The 15,409-nt window shown below is 27.8% G+C and overlaps 1 non-coding gene across 1 annotated transcript; it reads right to left on the bottom strand.

Moving 5' to 3' along the window:
• Positions 1–8,986: 8,986 nt before the first annotated feature.
• Positions 8,987–9,058, bottom strand: TRNAE-UUC. The gene has a single exon. It is a non-coding gene; the product is annotated as a tRNA-Glu (tRNA).
• Between the last annotated feature and the right edge of the window lie 6,351 nt (positions 9,059–15,409).

Below are 15,409 nucleotides of genomic sequence, written 5' to 3' on the forward strand. Positions count from 1 at the left end.
CTGCCAAACGAAGACGCTACGCTCAAGTCTAAATGATCATCAGAAAGTATAGCTCGGTACCTATATATTCAGCTTTTATAACTTTCATGTGAGAAAATTCAATTTCACAGGTTATTCCGAAATATATGTATTTAATAACTGTATCTACTAAATGACAGATGTATAACAATAATTAATACATTCTAACAAGGGGGTTCGACTTATATAAATCGTCCAAGATCGACCGTTTGAGCGTTTGGCCACCCCTGTCTTATAGGTTTCAAACATATAAGTATATAAATATAACTTTAAAGATACTTCCGATTTGTTGTTAGCACGCTGTACCTATACCCGTCAACTGTCAACCTGTAACAAGAATAATTTTCAAGGACTGTATTTCGCGTGTGACGCCTTCAATTTATTCTTACGTACGCGTAGTGTTAAGGTGATAATAAATATTACACAAAATGTACGTCATAAATCTAAACGCACGTGACTCCGAGATTTTGTGATGTGCATCCGCCTATCCCACTCGTGCGGGCCGTGTATAAAATAGACGTTATATTATTATTATTATTATTATTAATATAACATATCACAATAATATGTGTAGCTGAAACTATAGACATGAATTGGCCACTGGAGCTAGTGTCTTCATTCATAATACCAGGACTCAAAAATACGTTTTACTTATAGCATATCATCTATCGAGATGATCTCGGGCGGATTAATTGGAAGACAGTCGAGATTTTTTTGGAGGCGACAATTATTGGTTATCTATATAAGTATAGAGATATACATATTATATTTATTTAAAACTTTGACCATACGAATTGCTAACTATAAAATTTTTAAACCTAACCTGTGCTCAGCTCAAAATTAATATAATATCAAAGAAATTATTATTTTATGTATATATACTAGCTGGCGGGCCTTGCGTTGTTTGCGCCAATAAAAAAATTATCACTATGCTAGATTACTGAGCATTGATGTGTTTTTTTTTAAAAATAGTTTTAACGCAAGAATACCTATTGACCTATGGCAGCTTTCGGATAAACAATTATTTACCTAAAACTAATTTGTATCAAACTGAAAAATTCCTACTATAAATAATTGTTTGTGTACATGGCTTGGACCGTTTTGTGGGCTATATAGTATTTGAATGTACAGACGTTTTTAAACATTACATATTTAAATTTGTTAACGTTCAAATATTTCTTAACATTATATTATTAATTTTTTGGTCATATGTACAATTGTGCAAAAATCTATAATTTTTTTTTCTGAGTTTACGCGGGACCATGCAACATACAACTGGCCATACGTAAAAATATGGGGATCGGCAACGGTATATCTCGCTTTGTAAAGTAATTTGAACGTTATGGTAATCCCCCTCTGTCGTATTGGATATAACAATTCGTGGTATGTTTTCGAACATGGTTCAAACTAGGGCTTTTAACGTTATTATAACCGAAAGCTATAATCAAAAACAATTAAATACCTACCGCAAAACAAAACATAACGATTAACAAAATATATTATATATTATTAAATAGAATATAACGAAAACGTAATTTATAGAACATCATTGAACGAAAAATAACGCGAAACGAAATATTTTAAAATCTATTTATTTAAAAGTTCTATTGGATTATTAGAAACATTAATTGTTTCATGCAAAAAATCTAAGAATCGATTATATTATATTTCGTATCAGGGATAAACGCAAAACTTGGATAACATTTTAATTCTGAATAACGATAAATGCAAAAGTTAAATAACGCTTTAGTTCTAAATAGTAAATAACGATAAACGCAAAAATGGTGTAACGTTTTAATTGTAAATAACGTAAAATGGATTTTTTTTCAAATGCAAGCCCTGGTAACTACTCTCTTCCTGATATTTCAAAGAATAGTCTCTGAAACTTTGGTCAAAATCGGTCGATTAGTTTTTGGGTCTAAACAATTTTTAAATTTTTATAATTTTATTTTATTGAACAGAAGGCATCACTGACGTATTTTTATTATATCTATCAGTATTCCGTGAACAAGAGTTGCGTTCTTAAAACTATGCTTAAAACCTGCTTAGCGATTTCCTCTATAAATGAAAAAAACGACATGATAATATTGAACGAGTGGTTCAAAAGTCAACCCGTAACAAAAACCCTTTTCACCTTTTTACATAACCTATAGATTATAATGTATAGGTTTTTTTTCACAAAATTCACTTTTTTAGACAGCTATATTGTTCTAGGAAATCTATAGTCATTGCACAAACATAAAAATATATTATTCCATACTGTATTTATTTTATAAATACACCATTTCTCAATAAAATAATTATGATTTTTTTTTAAACAAATACATTATAGAATAATATTATTATATTCCAATTTCGCAATGTTTATGAAATTTCTAGAACAATATAACTGTCATTAAAAGTTAATTTTGTGTGAGAAAAAACTCACATTATATTGTGTGACTTAATTTCAAAGGGAGAAAATAATCTTCAGGATCCCAGCCTATTACAGTATTGCAATACCATATTCTAGCCAAATCGAATTGGTCTCAATTCATAATCAACAAACTAACTTTATACCTATGTACCTATAAACTACATACCTGCTTTATGATCCATGGTGTCTATGTTTACATTGGATCAATTTCTAAATTATTTAGAAATTGATCCAATGCAAAGAATTAACGTCAATGTGGACTTCTACGTTTTAAGTTTGTATTGATTGTTATATAATCCACCCAGGTTTAAATTTAAGAGTTCTATGTGTTGCAAACGTATTTTAATTTATCATTTATGTCTTCCATGTAATTTAACAATTATTATCATAGAATATGTAATGTAAGAATCAGTTTTTTTTTATGGAGGCGTAAGTTTCAACCTATTAATCTATAATGATCACTATTATTGAATATGTGTGTTATAATATTATGTTATATGATTTAAAATGAGAAAAGGGTGAGAGTGGCATACATTTGTGGCCGAAGGGCGCCAAAACATTAAATACGGCCCTGAATAACCATACATTAGAACCCATCTTTTGGTGGAATAAACATGTATTATATTTGATTATACACAATGGTTGTACTAAATAATATTATTATATAATTAAAATATTACTTAATCCTTAATAATATTCATGGTCATCGTCTAAGAGAAGTTTTTTTTTATTAAACCTTTCTAATTTAATTAATTTAAAATAATTTTATTTACCAATGATTGAATACACATTGGCATACAACTATAATATTCCTAGGTTAACAATATTGTACGTAAAAATTTGCATTCCGCAGCAATAACACAAATTACTTAATTGTGTTATTCATAGATTATAATAATACATATAGTATACCTACATCCTCAACGAGTCCTATGAGAAAAATACCGAAAAATAAAATATTTCCCCAACACAACCAAGTCGAAGGTTATCGAAATAATTGGTGAGAGATTTAATTAATTTAATTAAAGGTACTCAGTTTGTGTATACGTAAACCCCAAAGTTATAATAAATAAATTCCGTCTGTGGATAATATTTTGTATGCTTCCGACAACTTTTGAAATATTATAATCCCACTGAATTAGATTAATCGTTATATTATTATATTGTTATATTATTAATAATTATATACCTACATATTATTATTTATTATCTATTATATTTTATAATATTACATTTTCTTAAACTTGGATTTCTTCAAATTTACCTATCACATCCTTGAGAATGCTATTTTATGCAAGTTAAATATCATCACAAATTGGGTCAAATATATTAAATGTATTCAAATATAAAAACAAATAATTTTATGTCCTTCTGCAGTCAACTCAAAACACCTAGGAATCTATTATTTTTAATTTTCTTTATTATATTCATCAAAGTTACTCGCAACTAAATACTTCTATGATATAATCTAGGTAGGTACATAGCTAGGTAATCAAAAATACTTAAATCGTTTCCTAATCTGTGAAGAAACTCACATATAGAATTATCACCATCTTCGTTCTATGACATCCTTGATACGATCTGAAGGTTCAATAGCAGTACCTTATTTTTTTTAAATCTTTTTACTAATTGTACTGATGATATAACTTACTAGTTTTAAAAAAATGTTAGATCCAATGTTTAGTTTTAGTTATATTGTAAACATAATCATCGATACTAGCTAAATAGCTATATTCACGTTCACGATTTGGCTAATTAGTAGGTATATCGAGAATCTCGTCCCTGGCCAGACACCGATTAAGTCGATGCGTTTAAAATTTAAAAAACCTTAAAAGTCAGTGTCGAGTCAGTGTTCAAGACGTATAGTTTCTGTATGTTATGATGTTTTTATTTTTTCATTATATAATATTAATGAAAATATATTTTGGCACATCGTGATCATGATTTAAAATACGCATTAAAATAGGTGTGTGTTCATAAAATAATAGTTTAAAGTTTTGTATTAATTACGAATAAATAATAATATATAGTGTAACCAAATACCAATACTGCTCATTATATGTTCTTAATTTTCGTCACGGTACAATATTCCTAAGAGATAATATTATATAGAAACGTTTAAAAAGTGCTATTATGGGTAAGTACCTATAATATACTAATTTATTTGAATGCGTTAAACAACAATACACTACCTAAAGGTAATGCTTAACCATTGTATATTATCAATAAATACATATAATAATAATAATATAATGTAATTTTTTTACGGTATAGGTACACTTATTTGTACAGAAGTTGATCTGCAAATCAGTGAATGTTATATTTATGACAGTTATTACATTTTACAGTTGTTGGCAAATTTGTCTGGACATGACCGGTTATATCTGAAGGTTATGTCATATATACCAGTACGGCGGCAGTGCCTATAGTTACAATTCACAGTTTTGAAATACAATAATTATAATGTGATAACTGTAGATAACTGTTATAAAATAATATTATGTATAATAATACAAAAGGGATCAAGGGATCTATTCTAATCCTATGTGGTGATATCTAAGTATACTGCACCCGGTAATCCACATCCTGTATGTGTAATAGAAACATTAAAATGTAATGTTTATAGTTTTATAATTAGTTATGAAATGAAATGTTTGTATGAATGTATGATTAAAAAAATTTTGATTATAAAATTTACATATTTAAAAAATATAAAATATATTACGAAGACAGATGATCAATAGCAGTTTATCAATAAAAATCAAGTACCTACAAAAATAACCGGTAGGTGTACATTTATGATTTATCAAAAATGTATTTAGTTATTATTTATTAAATTAGTTTTGTTAGGAAAGTACCAAACTGACTGTGTAAACATTTTTTTCAACTACAATTTTTCTCAGTAATTATTTTGTTTGTGTTTTGTTAAAAATTCAAATGTTTATATTCTAGATTTACGAATGATATTTAAACGTCGGTAAATCACACTATTCACACTAATCTTAATACGCCATCCAATATGTTTTGGTACAATGGGATTCTACATACATATAAGTAGGTATAAGGTAGGTTAGGTTAACCTACACCCCAAAATAACAAACATGCCTTGTTCAAGGTAGACATTAAGTTCTTCTTTTTTTTTGAGAGAGTCTAATGGTCTGGTCTTATATTGGCACATACAACTCGTATATTTCTTCATAATAAAAACAAAAAAAAACCAAGTTCAAACGAAACATTTTTAAAGAAATTTTATAAATTTAAATAAATTTATTATTTGTATTACTGCTTATTTTTTTTATTGGCTGCCTATGATATTATGTAAATATAGGTTTATATAGGTACATTATACCTGCTACAGATGTTAAATCTTGTGACTATATCCTTCTCATAACCTTTTTTACATTTTTTTTCAAAAATGTATAGGCATATTGTTTTCTGTAAAAAGTGTACCTATACTACCAGATGACCAAAAAGTATTAAAACTGTTTATCTATATAATTATATGAATCGGTGGTCAGTGGCCCAATTATTATCTTATGGGTACTATCTGTTTTTATTGTCTGGCGGTGTCGACGCGTATGGTAACAAACGTCCATTTTAAGTATAGCCATCGTAAAATTTATCTTAACTTAATATGCCGCGATATTTAAAAGTAAAATTTAATAATACCACGGAGTTGATTTTTCCGATCCGAGAGTTGCATCTACGTCATGTAATTGCTAAAAATGTACTCTTCAGCGATCATCCGGGTGATAACATATATCATGATGATCTTTGAATGTTGTCCCTTGACGGTGTATATTGTATATGTATCTATTTATATATATATATATAATTTCACCTCATTATAGTGAAATCATAAGCTTGTTCGAACTTCGTGGCCCTGGATATTATGAAGAACATAATATCTTAAGCTCTCAATATTATACTGCGATTGTAGGTATTTGTGCTAAATGATTAAGCATAACTATGACGAGTTTGCTATGAATTATAATATTTACATCCTACAATATTGTATTAGACGGGGGCAGGATGGAAACTAATAAATTTTTGTTTCTCTGCAGCAGGTTCATAAGGATATAATATGTAACCTCTCATTTCTCAATAAGGTATATCGACGTGTGCTCGTAAAACTCAGACTAATAGACAATATTTTCTTGTGTAGTGTAAAAACTGGATAGCAAAATGAGAGCTATAACTGATATGGTTATACGAAACATTTTATATAATTAGACTGTTTTAAAAAGTATTTTACGATAAAAAAAAATCATCTATAAATTTATAAGTATTAATTGTAGTTCCCTCGTTCTGCTCTGTAGAAATTAAAGACATGCGTGTGTGTTTCCAACCGACATTGACCTATAATGTGGTAATAGTATTTGGATACAAGCAATATTTTTATTTTTTCTTAGTGATTACTGATTAGGTACGTATTTACTCAAAGTATAAGTAATTTATTAAAATATTTCACCGATAGGCCAAATTACCCAATACCTACTTCATGTATGTCACTCGTCTATGAACCTAAATATATAGGTACTAGGTATTCAATGCTATCAATATAATATTCTTAGTACACAATTTAAGTATTATTCGTTTCAAAAATATTTCGACACACTTTGGTGATACGAATAATTATTATTAATCCTGTAATTATAATATACTATACCTATATAGTTATAAATGAAATGTTCAATTACGGGACAATTTTTTTATTGTTCTTGTAAGTGATGAAATATAATTATAGCAGTATAATACACATAAGTATATACACAAAAATATAATAATGATAATAATAATGTAATTGTAGGTTATTAGGTGACCGTGTCCAATGGCGACACTCAACTACCACAACGGTTTGAAATTTAAGGTGACAAATTATATTTTAGTGCGTAACATGCAAATAAGTTAAAACCATCACTGGGTCATTCTTTTGTAACAAAAATATAATTAAGTCATTGATTATACGTGATATTAATGGAATTTTTAGTTTTATGTCTAATATACCTACGCCATATACAATATACGTGTTTCATAACATCAAGTTTTATATAATTGTTATTTAAAACTGTATTTTGTGTATATTTTAACCTTGTAGAATTTTTTTCTATAGAATTCTATAGTTCTAGTAAAACATCATATTTAACCAATACCTGATTAATCTTTATAATCTTTGAATAAAGATAGTATTTACATTTTTAATTTATGTACTAAATCGTTTAAAATTACATTAAATATAGAAATATATACAGTTTTGCATTAATTAGTATAAACCAAACCAATTGTTTTACGTTAAATGCAAATATAAATGATGTAGTCGTCAAATGATAAAATATAAATTATGTAATTTAAAGTTATTGTAAACAGTGTTAGTGTGTTTCTTCTTATGAACCTAGCTCGCTAGTTTTTTTCACTAAAAATAGTAAGATACTAATTTGCATTTATTGCTTATGAGTTATGATTTCTCATTTTGTATTTTAAATACACATTATATTATAAATATTATGTTATAAATTATAGCAGAACTATTAACATTTGTTTCACTATAGATTTTAGATACTATAGTTGACTTATAAATGTAGGTGCATATTAATTTTATAATGATGTGTGTGTGTTCTTGTAGTTTTTTGCCTGAAGGTATTTCTACCCAAAATCCTTAACTATTGATTACGGAAAAAATATCTATATTAAATTTAAAAAATAAATTCTGAAAGTGAATCTATTTGGATGTCAGAGTGATAAAATTAAAAATATACAGTAATTTTCTTAATAATTGCGAAAGACAGAAAAAAATAAGGTAAAAAGGGAATTTTTACGAAAAAAAAGTTATTTTCAAAATCGATTTGGCTATACCACATAAAAAGAACAAATAACCATACTTAAATGAAATTGTAAATTGGTTGTGTTAGCATTTGTTATAGACACATGGTATGATTTTCAAAATATTTGATATATTCATTTTGAGCTATTTATAGACATTTTATATTTTTTATTTTTTTTTTCAATTGGTCAAAATGTTTGAACATTTAATACAAGGTTCATCATACGTTTATACCGAAATCAAATAAAAAATTCACCGTAAATTTACAGTAACTTTTATAAGCATTTGAAGTTTAAAATAATTAATACAAGCGCAACATAAGTTGTTCTCTTAAGTCTTAGACAGGTATATAAAAAATATTAAAAATACATAGGCACAATATTATTGTTTGAACAGACATTTCAAGATATTTAAACGAAAATATTATTTGTAGACTTGATGATTTTCCTTACTAGTTTACTACATATTATATTATTACTTGTACAATGCGATAAAAGTCAGTCAGACGATATTATATGATAGTATGATACGATATTCAGCAGCAACTCCTCCATAAGTTATAGTGCACACAATAAAATTTACTAACTTCATTGATGTTTGAGATTAAAACAAATACTGTTATAAATTATAGTTAATATATTATTTATGTATAATATTATCATTGATTCACAGATAATAAAAATATAATTATTTTTTTGTCATTTGTGTGTAAAAAAATACAAAAAAATACATTCCGGTACCGGGAATCGAACCCGAGCCTCCTGGGTGAAAGCCAGGTATCCTAGCCACTAGACCATACCGGAGACATGGAAGATAATTTTCAATAACAACCAACTGAATTCGACCATGTGTTCACAAAACAATTTTGTGTTGGACCTTGCGACTTTGGTAGTGATAACCTGTGAATTGTAATACAATACAAAGTGGTTTTTTTAAGGTAAGAGATTAATGAGAATTTATTATTATTATTTAATATTTATAATATTTTTGAAAATTTTATTTTTATAATATAAAATTATATTATAGTGTTATGGGTAGTACCCATTGGGTACTTATTATTGAAAATACTATTAAGTGCACAACTTTAATAAGTTTTGAAATGCTTTTTAAAGTTCAAATTGTCCGCCTCCTCTGCTCAAAAACGTTTTTCCATGTAAGGCACGTAGGTATACAATGATTTATTGAACACCTATATTAAATAAATTAAAATCTATTCTCAGATTTTGTTATAATGTAGATAGGTACGTCCAAAATGACAGTCAAGTGTTGTTCATTCAAGCTGCATTTCATGATGGAAAATAAGAAATTTTTCTTTCAGTCAAAATATTTAGGTACCACTATATATTAAGTAGGTAATAAATAAATAATCTGTTTAAGTATTATCATAAGTAGAATTTTACTATGGTAACTTTAAACAATATTTTTAAAGGAAAATAGTAGAATAAGTTGTATTTGTTTTTAACCCTTTAGGGAATAATTTATATGAATTTCACAACTTATAATGAACTTTGTGTTAAATTTTCAAGTTTTTTGACCAAACGAAAATTATTTATTGACAATACTTAATTGAAACTAAAAAAAAATCAAAAATATACAATGCGTCAATGCCTATAAGAAAAAGTTAAAAAATGTTGACAATTTTTTCATGTAGGTAAGTATAGGAAATGGCATAAGAAATATTTTGTGACAATGACAAGTACTTATCTTTTTTTTTTATTTTTTCCCAATGCTATTAAAACTACTGTGCATTTTTACTTTTGATCCCCAATGTACCAACTAGATTTACTTTCACAAAAGAAAAGATGCTGAAGTTTAAAATCAAATGATTTTTATTACTCTAAAAGGTGATGAGAGACATACAAAAAATACTCACACGCATCATTCTAAAATCAATACATTCATCACTTCGCTTGGAGTCTAAAAAAAATAGGTAATTATTATTGATTTCTGTTTGATTTTCAGAACTGTATTAAGAAAACGTCACTGCACCCACGCATTCGTCTTACAAACGTACAACAAGGCAAATTTGTTTTCAGCTGTTACAATTTTATTTTTGTAACCTTTAATATTTAATAATATAGTGAATTTACCTATTATCAAATTTAAAGGTATAAGAACAACATATATGTTTCCACACAATATTTTAATTTCTAAGCAAGTTAGGAGAATTTTAAATTTAAATATTTTACATGGGTACTTATAACTAGATTAGAAATTAAAATATCGCAAAAACATAGATAATATTCTTTCTTTTAAGTTTGAAAATAGGTCAATAATTCACTCTATTATTATAGGCTGTTACACAAAATTGGAACTACACCTAAACACAAATTGTCCATGTCATATACATTTTATAAGACAATGTGACTACACACGTGGATGTGGCTTAACATTAACCTTAAGGTTAAGTCCGTTCTTATACAAAAACTCATGCAGTCATGCGGTGTCTTTACTCTTTTCACAGTCTTACCATGATTGATAGAGTAGAATAATTAATATATTATATTATTATAATTGAAAAGCGGTCAATTAGGTATACCGCTCAATAGGTGTCGATTGTAGCTACCGGCTACCTCGCCATTGGCCAGGTTAGTCACTATAATGTATTTGATAAATATTTTAATTCAATGATAAATCGTTTTATACAACGAAAAACTGTTCAGAGCAAGACGAGTTAACTTTTTGGTAACTAGAGTTTTAATTATAATATTAAAATTAAAGCAAATTTTCCTATTTTTTTCGATCGCTACTGAAAAGTACTCATATGATTAATATTATATAATATTAATTAATATAATACGCCTATAACCATATTTTTGTTAATATTATCTCTGCTCGTGATAGTATAGGTGTATCGTGTGTATAGGTAAATAGTAAATAAATTAGACCATGATTAATAAATACCGAAATACAGACACATGATATCATACCATTCATATCATAATAATATTATAAAATTCATATAATGGATTGCTATAAGTAATTATCTACTAACTATTACTAATACATAGATACTGTGAAGTTAGTCTTGATCTGGCAGGGGGTTACAGCCACCCCCTCCCGTGGACACGACTATTTCAGCACCCCATTGAAGGTGTATCATAAAATAAATAATAATAATAGTGACCACTATAATACGACAATTACTGAACAATTTAAATCATTAATAATTATTTTATTGACTCATAGGACAAAGATTTGACTCAATTTTAGGGGAGGAGGAGGAGGAGGAGGAAGCTAAAATATTCCTACAGAAAATGTCAATTAATAACATAAATAAAAATTATTGTTTTAATTATGGGTTGAAGTGGGGGGGGGGGGGCTAAGTCCTTTCAACATTGAACTGTTTTCGTTTGTTACCGACGAGTACTCGGATATTTTTCGAAGCTAGTTGGGATGCTTCGGCGCACACTGATGTATAATACTAGTATTTATAATCAATGCTAAAACTAACGAAAGGCATCGCATCGGATCATCGAGGTTCAGCTGTTTTATTTTTGCATTAAACTCATTACACTTATGGTACTTTTCAACGTTAAAATAGACATATACACTAGCATTAAAACTATTTGTACGTGAGTACGACAGACTTTAGGCATACAGAGCTGAGCTAAGGGGGGCATGGTGAGCAAGTGCACTGTAGTGCACCGAATACACCAACATTTTAGTGGCACCAAATTAAACGATACATTTATATAATTTTGTTATTATTAATTTGTTCAAAATAGTATATTGTGTGCCGTGTGGCAAGGGTGGGAAGTGAGCAAGTTTTAGTCGAGGGTGACGTGTGCTGCGCGAGGTCCTCATTTCGCCCAAGACTGAACAGCCTTCTCGCACGAGCCACATGTAGGTACTATTTTTTGACACGCCTCTGCGCTCATTGATCAAGGCAAATGTATTGCAGGGTGTCTATGCAACAAGCAAACTATTCTACGAAAACAATATTTTATGAAAGAAACGATTTTGTTTTATTTATTTTAAGCGTCATGCATGGAGGTTATAATAAGAATATAAGATGTAATCAAAAGTTTATGTTTTGTAAAGATCGTGGTATAGATTTCAGCATGAAGAGTGAAGACTAGAGATAAGGAGGCCAAACTCTGCTGGCCGCTTGCACAAAAATTGGTTCTATAAAACATCGCACGCTAATTTCTCCACCAGTCTGCGTGGCGGTCAAGTCCTAGGCTGGCCCGGTGTATAATTAACCCGTATTACATAGGGATATACTCGATTTTATTACCTTTAAAAAATTATAACTAAAAAAATAAAAATCATATCAAATCAATTATAATTACACCATCGTATTCAGCGCAAAATTATCTTTAAGAATAAATTACAAAAATAAATATTAATATTCTGTATTTACGTTATAAATTGTATTATTAAATTAAGTATTTAAATTAGGTATTTATAAAGACAAGAAATGTATAATACTGATGTATATTATTTTCTAGTGGTAGATTCATATTTACGATACCGATTGATCACACCAAATTGAGGAAATATTGAAAATTTAAATATGTCTTTCTATAGCTTAAGAAACGATTCTTCCTCTTCATCTAGAGACAAACTTATAGACATGCGATCAAAGGGCCACTTGATTCATCTAATAATCTATTTAGTTTAATTTCTACTTTAGAAAATCAACATTAGAAACATTGAAAAATTAAGAACTTAATATGGATAATTTATTAACTATTACGTCAATGATTGAACATGGTGATTCAATCCAATTGGTCGGTTGTGTCGATCAGAAGGAAGAATTTTCTAAAGCCATATTGTCCGTTTTTTTTTTTAATAATGCGTATGTGTTTTATTGTAAAAAGAGCCAATTATAAAGATACTATAACTAGTTAGGTAAAAACAAAAAAAAAAACAGGAAAGTATCCAAACTGTAGTAAATAATAATAATAATTATGTAAACGAAACAGTTTACCTATTTTTACTGTTTATATATACATTTATTACGTAAATATAGAAATTAATAGTATTTTTGTAATTTATTCTTAAAGATAAATTTGCACTGAATACGATGGTGTAATTATAATTGAAATACGATTTTTAGTTTTTTAATTATATTTTTTTTAAGGTAATAAAGTCAATATTATGTCCCTATGTAATACGGGTTAATTATACACAGAGTCAACCTCGGATTTGACCGCCACGTGGATAAATTAGTGTACTGTTTTACGGGACGTTTTTTGTGGTAGAGTTTGGCCTCCTTATCTCTAGTCTTCATGGATTTCAGTATAATTATAACTGTTGTAATAAAATAAGAATAAAAAACGTAATCACTGCAAGTTTGCAAAGGTAATGCACTATGCAGGGATCTATGCAACAATCAGATTATTGCACGAAAACGATTTCATGAAATAAAAAATGATTATGCGTCATGCAAAGAGATTATAATATAAATATAAGATGTAACCAAAAGCTTATGTTATAACCATGGTATAGATTTCAGTGTCTGGTTGTCCATGGGATATGCGGGATATGTGCGCTCACTAGGGGATTTCCACTTTACCGCTCGCTGAACGGAAAAAGGACGCTTTCCAACGCTTCAACCGCTATCAAATACCAAACTCCCAAATAAAATCCCCAATGCTGAACTTGTAAAAAACGCGAATTGACGTCCAATTATATAGTTGGACATCATGGAATTCAGTACGCATATAAATAAAGATTAGATATGTTGGAGATTTGTAGTTTTAGAGTTGTTATCTATAGATAAGCATTTCAATTTTCAATCAAAGAAATGCTATAAACACGAAGAAAAATAAACTAAAATCCAATAAAATAAAACCATTTGAATTTGTCTTTCTTTTGATAACTGGGTTTGGCCCATCTTGGAAATATTTGACAAAAATTTAAAAAGTCTTCAACTTGTTAACATTGGTTAGTTATGTGTGGTGTCCCTAATATTTCATTAAGGTATTAATATAACCATAACATAAAAATTAAAAATATTTTTTGATTTAACTTAATACGAGTTTCTTATATGTAATTCTTGGGAGAAAACTAGAATCAAACGTAGAAATATATTTTTTTTTTTATGAAGAACGTGGTGGTGGAATTTATATTTTTTGATATTATTGAAAAAATTAAAAACGAAATATTTATTATTTTATTCGTATAATGAGCCCATCAATATTGTTTAACTAAATAAATTAAAGTGGCATACTATTCAAATGTATGTAACAAGTTTTAATTATTTCTGAATAAACAAATATTAAATTATTGACTGGCTTAAAAAAAAAAAAAACATTGAAGCTTCAAGTTAGTGAATACTTATACAGAGGATTTGGAAATGGAATTTTGAAGGAAGTATAATTCAATTTCAAAAATATTTTTTTAACGAAACAAAAGTTACAAAAATATATTCGGTGAGGTCAAATTGCATTTATAATAGTACAATATTGCACTTGAGTAAAAACAGGCACTTGGTCAAGAAAGGATTTTTAAAAAAAATTTTTGAATCATAAACTTTATTTAAACGGTTTGAAAACACTCAATGCCTTCCCCACTTAAATGTAATCATTATAATATAATTATATCATAGAATATTAATAATTATTATTTAGAAACAGGATTATTCACCAAGCATGTTCACCCACTTTTCTTCTTCAAAATTGATTTTTAAATTTTTATATGTATTTTTTAAATTCTTGAGATTTTTTTGTACTACATAAGGAGTGTTACGTGTTCGTTTTCTATTTTATATTATTTAGCAGGACATTTTTCTTAAAATTTGATGTATTATTAGAATCAAAATTTGAACTAGTAGTTTTTAAGTTATTTGTATACTAATGATAATAGGTCCACGATAATAGGTTAAGAAGAATGAAAGATACAGGCTATGGTGATTTGAATATTTTAGTGAATAATATTATTAATCCATTAACATTAATAATTTGTAAAAATGGTCCAATTATAATAAATACTAGATTAAATATTACATTCACAATAAAATTTTGTAAAACCATGTTTAAAGACTAAATAGCTTACAGTGAAAGGGGGGGGGGGTCTAATTTGAAAAACAAAAAAATTTGTATCACTGTACCTGATACTCCTTAAGTAGCACTAAAAAATCCTCGTACTTAAAAATATGGTAATTTAGCATTATACTTATCATAATCATATAATCATCCGTGTTC

Source organism: Acyrthosiphon pisum, chromosome X (assembly GCF_005508785.2).
Source record: "Acyrthosiphon pisum isolate AL4f chromosome X, pea_aphid_22Mar2018_4r6ur, whole genome shotgun sequence".
NCBI classification, from domain to species: domain Eukaryota; kingdom Metazoa; phylum Arthropoda; class Insecta; order Hemiptera; family Aphididae; genus Acyrthosiphon; species Acyrthosiphon pisum.